Source organism: Carlito syrichta, unplaced genomic scaffold (assembly GCF_000164805.1).
Source record: "Carlito syrichta isolate Samal-C Ts95f unplaced genomic scaffold, Tarsius_syrichta-2.0.1 Scaffold80809, whole genome shotgun sequence".
Classification (NCBI taxonomy): Eukaryota; Metazoa; Chordata; class Mammalia; order Primates; family Tarsiidae; genus Carlito; species Carlito syrichta.
Window position 1 is genome coordinate 49,991 of NW_007024905.1, and position 9,590 is coordinate 59,580.

Genomic DNA, 9,590 nt, shown 5'->3' on the forward strand with positions numbered 1-9,590 from the left:
TCTAGGATACAAAATCAACAAACACAAATCAGTAGCACTGCTATACACCAATAGCAACCACGCTGATAATCAAATCAAGAAATCATTTCCATTCATGATAGCAGCCAATAGGCTAGGAGTATACTTAACCAAGTAGGTGAAAGATCTCTATAAGGAGAACTACAAAACTTTGATGAAAGACACTAAAAATTGCAGAAGACACTAACAAATGGAGAAAAATTCAATGCTCATGGATTGGAAGAATCAACATTATTAAAATATGCACCCAAATCTACAGATTCATTGAAATATCTATCAAACTACCAACATCATTTTTCACAGAATTAGAAAAAACAATCCTAAAATTCATATGGAACCAAAAAAGGGCCAGAATAGCCAAAGCAATCCTAAACAAAAAGAAAAAAAAGCTGGAGGCATCACATTACCTGACTTCAAATTATACTACAAGCCTGTAATAACCAAAGCAGCATGGCATTGGTACAAGAGCAGATACATGGACCAATGGAACAGAATAGAGAATTCAGAAATAAATCCAAATATATACAAACAACTGATCTTTGACAGGGAAGACAAAAACATACACTGGGAAAGGATACCTTATTCAATAAATGATGCTGGGAAAGTTGAATAGCTACATGAAGAAAAATTAAACTCAATCCCTACTCTCCCTATATACAAAAAAATTAACTCAAGATATATTAAAGACTTGTCTATCAGACCTGAAACCATAAAAATCCTAGAAGAAAACCTAGGAAAAGCTCGTATGGACATTGGCTTAAGCAAAAAATGTATGGCTAAAATCCCAAAAGCAAATGCAACTGAAACAAAAATAAATAAGTGGGAGTTAATTAAACTGAAAAGCTTTTTCACAGCAAAAGAAATAATCAACAGAGCAAACAGGCATCTTACAGAATGAGAGAAGACATTTGCAAGCTATATACCTGGCAAAGGACTAATATCCAGAATCTACAAAGAACTCAAACAAATCAGCAAGAAAAAGCAAATAACCCCACTAAAAAGTGGGCAAAGAACATGAACAGACATCTCTCAAAAGAAGATATACAAATGAACAACAAGCATATGAAAAAATGTTCAACATTGCTCATCATCAGGAAAATGCAAATTAAAATGACAAATCTCACAATGAGATTTCACCTTACACCAGTCAGAATGGCCGTTATTATAATATCAAAAAACAACAGATGCTGGCATGGAAGCTGAGAAAAGGGAACACTTATACAATGTTGGTTGGAGTGTAAATTAGTACAACCTCTATAGGAAGCAGTATGGAGATTTCTCAAAGAACTAGAAGAAGATCTGCCATTTCATCCAGCAATCTCATCATTAGAGATCTACTCTAAGGAGCAGAAGTTGTTATATAAAAAAGAATGAAATCATGTCCTTTGCAACAACATGGATGGAGCTGGAGATCATCATCCTAAGTAAACTGATGCAGGAACAGAAAACCAAGTACTGCATGTTCTCCTTCATTTATAGGAGCTAAATGGCCACAAAGATGGAAATAATACACAATGGGAGCACCAATAAGGAGGGAATGAGCGGGGGCTTAGGGTTCAGAAACTCCCTACAGGGCACAATGTTCACTATCTGGGGGGTGGGTCACCTGAGACCCAATCCCCACCACAACACAATACATTCATGTAACAAATACTCGTGCGTACCCCTGAATCTACAATAAAAATAAAAATAAAATTTTAAAAAAGAGTTTTAAAAGATTTAAATTTTTTTCACTGGTAGAATTCTCCAGTGAAACTGTCTGGGTCTAGTGATTTTCCTTTTAGAGTGATTTCTAAAATTGCAAATCTGATTTTCTTAGAAATGATAGAACTATCCAAATTATTTTATATGGAGTGAGTTGTGGAAGTTTGTGTATTTTAAGGAATTAATTTATTTCATTTCAGTTGTCAAATATATATATATATGTAAAGTTGTTAATAGTACCTTCTTATTGTCCATTTTATGTCTGCAGGGTTTGAAAGATTCCCTGTTTCATTTCTGAAATTGGTAAATTGTGTCTTCTTTTTTTTATTGTTGGTCTTGTAAAAGTTGTTAATTTTATTGTTCTTTTAAAGGAAGCAGATTTTTTTTCACTGATTTTTCTCTTATTTTCCTGTTTTTAATTTAGTTGATTTCTGCTTTTATCTTTCTTATTTCTGTCCTTCTGCTTGCTTTGAATTTATTTTCCTCCTTTTTTCTAGGTTTTTAAATTCTTGTTTTGAGACTTTCCTGTTTTCTAATAAATGCATTTATTACTGTAAATTTTTCTTTCAACCCTGCTTTACCAGTATCTCACAAATTTTTAATATGTTGTATTTATATTCATTGAAATATATTTTCTTAAACCTCACTTAAGACTTACTCATTGACCCATGAATTATTTAGAAGTGTGTAGTTTCACATTTAGTGATTTTCCTCTTATCTTTCTGTTAACATTCTTAATAAAGGTTTCATTGTAGTTGGCAAACATATTCTGTATGTTGCACTTCTTTTAAATGTGTTGAAGTTTATTTTATCATTTAGAATGTTACACATCTTAGGCATTTCAAAAGAATGGTATTCTGGGCCAGGTGTGGTGGCTCATGCCTATAATCCTAGCACTTTGGGAGACTGAGGTGCTTGAGTCCAGGAGTTTGAGATGATCCTAGGGGACATAGCAAGACCTCGTATCTACAAAAAAACTTAACTGGGCATGGTGGTATATTCCAGGATTTTCAGTTGCACTTAGGTAAAATGTCATTTGTTTCTGTGTGTCTTGGTTCCTAATTTAACTACTCAGCCATTGCCATTATTTCTTTTTTTAAAAAAAATAAACAGCCTGCTTGTATTTATCATTTTTGTTTTTTAAATTGTGACTCAAAACACATAACATAAAGTCTACCATATTAACCATTCTTAAGTGTCCCATTTGTCAGTGCTAAGTATATTCATAATGTGATAAAACATATCTCCAGTACTGTTTTATCTTGCAAAACTAAAGGTCTATTCCTAGGAAACAACAACTCCCCATTCCCTCCCTGACTTTAGCCCTAGTAGCCATCATTTTGCTTTCCGTTTCTACTTTGGTTACCTCATGCAAACTAGCTGTTAACAATTATTCCGTGAAAAATTACTTGGATGTAATAGTAGTCTCCAAGTTCACTACTCAGAAAGTTATCCTGGATGTCAAGGCTCAAATTAAGATACTTGAAGCATATGCTTTATTAAATCAATTCAAATACACAACAAAAAAGAGAGAAACAGGCACCACACCTTAGAGAAGTTACAAGAGAGTAGAAGGGTCTCATTACCTGAGCTATGTAAGTTAATAAATCCTCTGCCTTCTTCTCTACTGTGTCAGCATTCTCCACTGAGTGTATAATTTTGAGAACCAGAACTGAGGTCTAGCCAAAAGAGCTCAAAGATAGACGAGGCCCTGGATCAATGACATACAATTGCTGGCCACAGCTATAGGTTATTAATTAGCCTTATTTGCTACTATGGATTTTAGTTATGTTTCTTGAGTAAAGGACAGAAATGATCAGAATGAGTGTCATCAACAGGTGACCCTATTAAGACCTCAAAAATATAAAGTGCTTCCTGTGTGTCTTATGAATACTTATACCATCTATTTAGCCCTTATATTCCTTCCTCACTATTCTTACAGTCTTATGCTTGATTTACTTTATATATATCTATCATAATATGTCTCACAAACTACTTGCTTCTATACTTAGTTTTGAATATTCTCCTTTTCCTCTCTTACCTTCTAAAACAGAGTTGAATATTCTTAAATAACACAGCAAATACATATTATAGCAAAAATATAATCATTAATAAGGATGAACCATCAACATATATACTGGCTGGAGTCATCTCCATAATATATTCACTGAATAAAGCAAGGTGAAGATAGTTATGTGTAGTATGCTACCATTTATGTCAAAAGAGAACGTATGTATTTGTCTTTGATGGTGTTTATTCAGAGAGATACACAAGAAACTGGCAACAGTCATTTTCTCTGAGGAAATAATTAGTTGTCATATCCTTCTAAACTTTTAAAATTTTGTAACACACAGGCATATTACCTATTGAAATGGATTGTTTTAAATTTTTGCTTTTAAAGATACTAAATAGTTTTTCTTTTTCTATATACAGGTATCAATGGCAAAGCACCTGGACTTCCCAGAAAATACAGATTACTGGGCAAAAGAGGATATAAATTGGTGGCTAGAAAGTCATAAGTTTAATAAAAAACACAGGGAAGTTTTGACTGCACAAGATGTGGATGGAGAAACCTTGAAGTGGCTAAAGAAAAACTATCTTGTGGATATGGGAATAACACACAGGCCAGCTATCCAAACAGGTGAATGGTGCCATTGGTACATGAATTTATGCAAGCTGAAGCGAATTGAAAGATCTCATTGCTAAATTTCATCTTAATATCCTCCTCTGCAATCCACCAAAGAATTGCAGAAAACTTCCTCTACAGATTCTGTTCAGAAATCTAAGAGGAAACAAGGTGGTATGACAAATGCTGCTGAAGAACCAACTTCGATGCAAAAGGAAAGTAGTGAACCTTCAAAGTAAAAACAAAAAGATAAAGGAAACACAGGTATGGCTACTGCCTCTGCAATGAGTAGAGTTGCCAAACGTTCTGAGTCACTAAACAAGGAGCTCACAGATGATGAAATAAAAGACACAAAGGAAAAGCCACCATCCATGGAAATAACATGTGCACCATACCCTTTTGATGAATTCAATAATCCATATTGTTACAAACTGGGTTTTAGTCTTCCTCCTGAAACAGGGCCAGGCAATCTCATTGATCCAGTACATGAATTCAAAAGCTTCACAAATACAGAAACAGCTACAGAGGAAGATATTAAGATGAAATTTAGCAATGAGATTTTTCGATTCGCTTCAGCTTGTATAAATTCACGTACCAATAGCACCATTCATTTTGGAGTCATACACAAACCCCATGGAAAACTTGTTGGCGTGACACTCACCAGAGTTCCCAAGGAACCCTCACTGACCACTTTAATCAGATGACACACCAGTATTTTGAAGATCATCAGGTCCAACAAACAAAGAAGTGCATCCGAGCGCCAAGATTTGTGAAAGGTTTACTGCCAAACAGTACCCTATCTGACAGGTTTGTTGTTGAAGTGGATGTCATTCCACATTAGGCTGAATGTGAAGATTATTATTTCCAGATTAAAAGGCAGATTTACAAGAACAGAATATGGGAACAAAGTCCAGAATTATCTGTCTTTGTGAGAGATGGGAGTAGCCCTAAGAGCATCATACAAAAATAAAGCTGATTTCAAAGCATTCAGATTAGATTTAAAAACACTGGCAGAGACCAGGAAAGAAGAAGAAGAAAACATAGAGCAAAAACAAATAAAAAAGATAAACAGAGAGGGACCACAGCTTGTTAACAGTTAACAGGAAATCAGGATCGTCTGGATAACTCATACTATGAGTGGTACATTCTTGTAACAAATACGTGCCATCCAGATGAAACCAAGCACTTGGATTTTCTAAAGGAAATTAAATGGTTTGCTGTATTGGAGTTTAATCTCGAATCTGAGAGCAATGGAGTAGTCATAACTTATAAAGAAAGCCAAATAGCAAACCTTCACTTCCCAAGTCTCTGTGTAGAAGAGAAAAACCACACCAAATGAGAAGATCTCTACTCTGAATCTGTACCAGCAACCCAGCTGAATGTTCTGCAATGGCAGGATATACCTTGACATTGAAAAATATAAGCCCTTAGACTCAAGTTCCTGGCAAAGAGAAAGAGCTTCTGATGTCAGGAAACTGATTTCATTTCTCACACATGAAGACATAATACCAAGAGGGAAGTTTTTAGTGGTATTTCTGTTACTTTCCTCCATGGATGACCCAAGAGTCCCCCTCATTGTGACTTTCTGTACTTTCTATCAAGATCTCAAAGGAATGAAAAGTATGCTGTGCATTTGTATCCACCCACTCATATTTCAGAGATGGAAAGATCTACTTGAAGCAATATTAATAAGACAAGAAGATGAATTTTCAAGCCAATGTATTTCTGCATTAAGTCTTGAAAAGATAAATGGCACTATTCTTAAACTAAAATCTATGACTCGGTCTTTAGAGAGACTTTTTCCATCCATTGGTTCATCTGTCGTCCTTCCGAAAAAGGAGGAAGATAGCATGACTGCTGTGAAAATGAATGTGAAGGCACACACCTAGAGAAAGATGAAGATAAATTCTGTGAATTCAAAGTATCAAAAGAGGAAGACTTCTATCGAGGTGGCAAAGTATCATGGTGGAATTTCTACTTTTCTTCTGAAAACTATTCTACCCCTTTTGTCAAAAGGGATAAATATGAGAGACTTGAAGCAACGATTTAAAACTGTGCAGATTGTTCTAAACCCATGTGTACCAAAATTATTCATCAATATCATCATCCAGGTTGTGGAGGAACAACTTTGGCTATGCATATTCTCTGGGAACTAAGGGACAAATTCAGATGTGCTGTTCTGAAAAACAAAACAGTGGGTTTTTCTGAATTGGGGAACAGTAGCCCATTTAATCACCATGGGGGAAAGAGACCATCAGGAATACTTACCTATCCTGCTCCTTGTTGATGATTTTGAAAAGCAGGACAACATTTATCTTCTGCAGGCCTCTATTCAAAGAGCTATACCCAAAAAGCACATTCAATATGAGAAACCTCTAGTGATAATCCTAAATTGTATGATATCACAAAATCCTAAAAAAAGAGCAATGAGCTCAGAGAGTATTGCCATAATACACCAACTATCTGACAAAGAACAGAGAGCTTTTGAGTATAAATTGAAAGAAATCAAGGAACAACATAAAAACTTTGAAGATTTTTATTCTTTCATGATCTTGAAAACCAATTTTAATAAAGAGAACATAGATAATGTAGTCAGGAACATACTGAAAGGACAAAGTATTTCCACGAAGCAAGCAAAGCTATTTTCTTTTCTGGCTCTTCTTAATTCATATGTGCCTGACACCATCATTTCACTAGAACACTGTAAAAAGTTCTTGGGAATTGGAAACAAGAATGCTTTCTGGGGACCAGAAAAATTTGAAGGCAAGATGGGCACCTACTCTACACTTTTGATAAAAACAGAGGTAAGAGAATATGGGACATACTGTGGAGTGTGTATCATTCATCCTTTGATTGCAAATCTCTTGCTGGAAGAATTGAAGAAAAGTTATCAGCTGGATAAAAGTCAAATTATGTTGAATATGCTCAGAGAAAATGTGCTCTATGATCTTGGTATGGGGAGAAGCAAATTTCTCCAAGATATGCAAACACTCCTTGTCACAAGACAGTGCAATGAAAGTGAAAAAGGAAATTGGTTTTCCCCATTTATTGAAGCATTACATAAAGATGAAGGAAATGAAGCAGTTAAAGCAGTATTGCTTGAAGGTATCCGTCGGTTCAACCCAAATGCGTTCATTTGCCAAGCCTTGTCAAGACATTTCTGTATTAAAGAGAGAGACTTTAGCAATGCTCTAAGTTGGGCAGAACAAGCAAGAAAGATAGAACCTGACAATTATTATATCTCAGATTCACTGGATTAAGTCTACAAAAATAAAATAAGTTTGTGGATAGAGGCTAATAGAACAAGTAGGACCATTTCAGTTGATGATCTGACTGAACTTTTGGATTTAGCAGAGTATGCCTCAAATGCATTCAAAGAATCTCAATGACAAAGTGAAGACAGACAATATGAAGTGAAGGAAAGTTTGTGTCAGAAGTCAAAAAGGAGGTATGATACTTATAATACAGCTGGTTATTTATGGGAGATAGAAGTTGAACTTTACACCATTCAGATTCTCCAGATCATTCCTTTTTTTTTTTAAGAAATATCTGTCTTTATTCCAAACTCATTTTCTATTTTTATTTTTATTTTTTATCAATATTTTTTATTTTGATATTGTGGGGTAAAGTTAAGGGTTAGGTATACAAATATGCTTCATTCAGTCCCCCTTGTTGATAACAGGTGTCTCCCCATCCCCAGACAGATGTTTACTACCATTAGTCCCATCCCCCACCCCCATAGTATCCCACCACTGTCAGTCATTTACTTATGGTAGTGTGTTGGATGATCAAGGTCCACTATATGAGTGAGAATATGTGATACTCAGATCTTTGTTTCTGTGAGAGGTCACTCAGTATTATAGACTCTAGCTCCATCCAGGTTGCTGCAAAATTCATGATTTTGTTCTTTTTTATGGCTGCATAGTATTCTATCATGTATATATACCACATTTTTAAAATCCAGTCCTCTTTTGATGGACAGTGTGGTTGGTTCCAGGTTCTTGCTATTGTGAACAATGCTGTGATAAACATTCGTGTGCAGGTATCTTTTTGATAGAGTGATTTGAGATCTTCAGGGTATATCCCCAGTAGGGGGATTGCAGGGTCATATGGGAGGTTGATGTTTAGAGCTTTTAGGAATCACCACACTGCTTTCCACAGAGGTTGCACTAGTTTACATTTCCACCAATAGTGTAGGAGTGTTCCCTTTTCGCAACATCCTCTCCAACAACTATTATTTTCTGAATTATTGATAATTGCCATTCTGATTGGAGTTGTGGTATCTCAGTGTGGTTTTGATTTGCATCTCCCTGATGATTAGTGAGGTTGAGCATTTCTTCAGGTGTCTGTTGGCTGCTGAGGTGTCTTCCTTTGAGAAGTGTCTGTTCATATCTTTTGCCCATTTTATAATGGGGTTGCTTGCTTTTTTCTTTTCAGCACATTTGAGTTCCTTGTAGATCCAAGATGTTAAGCCTTTGTCAGACCTGGAATTGGTAAATACTTTTTCCCAGTCTGTGGGCTGTCTCCCTGCTTTCTTGATGGTTTCTTTGGCTTTGCAGAAGCTTGTCAGTTTAATGAGGTCCCACTTGTCTATCTTATCCCTTATGGCCTGTGAGTTTCGAGTTTTGCTCAGGAATTGGATGCCATTTCCAATTTCAATGAGGATATGTCCTTCATTTTCTAAGGTTCTTATGGTTTGAGGGCTTACATTTAGGTCTCTGATCCATTTGGAGTTAATTTTTGTGTATGGGGATAGATAGGGGTCTTGTTTGAGTCTTTTGCATGTGGTCAGTCAGTTTTCCCAGCACCATTTACTGAACAGGTTCTCCTCTCCCCAGTGATAGGTGGTGGAGACTTTGTTGAAGATGAGTTGGTTGAGAAATTGAGGTTTTGCTTCTGGGATCTCAATTCTATTCCATTGATCTATATGTCTGTTCCTATACCAATACCAAGCTGTTTTGATGATTGTAGCTTTATAGTAAAGTTTGAAGTCTGATAATGTGATACCACCTGCTTTGTTTTTATTTGCTGAGGATTTTTCTGGCTATTCTCGGTCGTTTGTGTTTCCATATAAATTCTTGTGTTGTTTTTTCTAGGTCTGAGAAGAATGTTGCTGGTAATTGGAATGTTGAATCTGTAGATTGCCTTAGGTAAGATAGACATCTTCACAATGTTGATTCTTCCAATCCATGAGCATGGGATATTTTTCCACTTGTTTGTGTCATCTTTGATTTCTTTGAGC

At 35.7% G+C, this 9,590-nt stretch overlaps 1 pseudogene; it reads left to right on the plus strand.

The window, feature by feature from the left end:
• The first annotated feature begins 4,161 nt into the window (after nt 1-4,161).
• Nucleotides 4,162-9,590, plus strand: part of LOC103257580 — a 10,930-nt pseudogene continuing 5,501 nt past the window's right edge.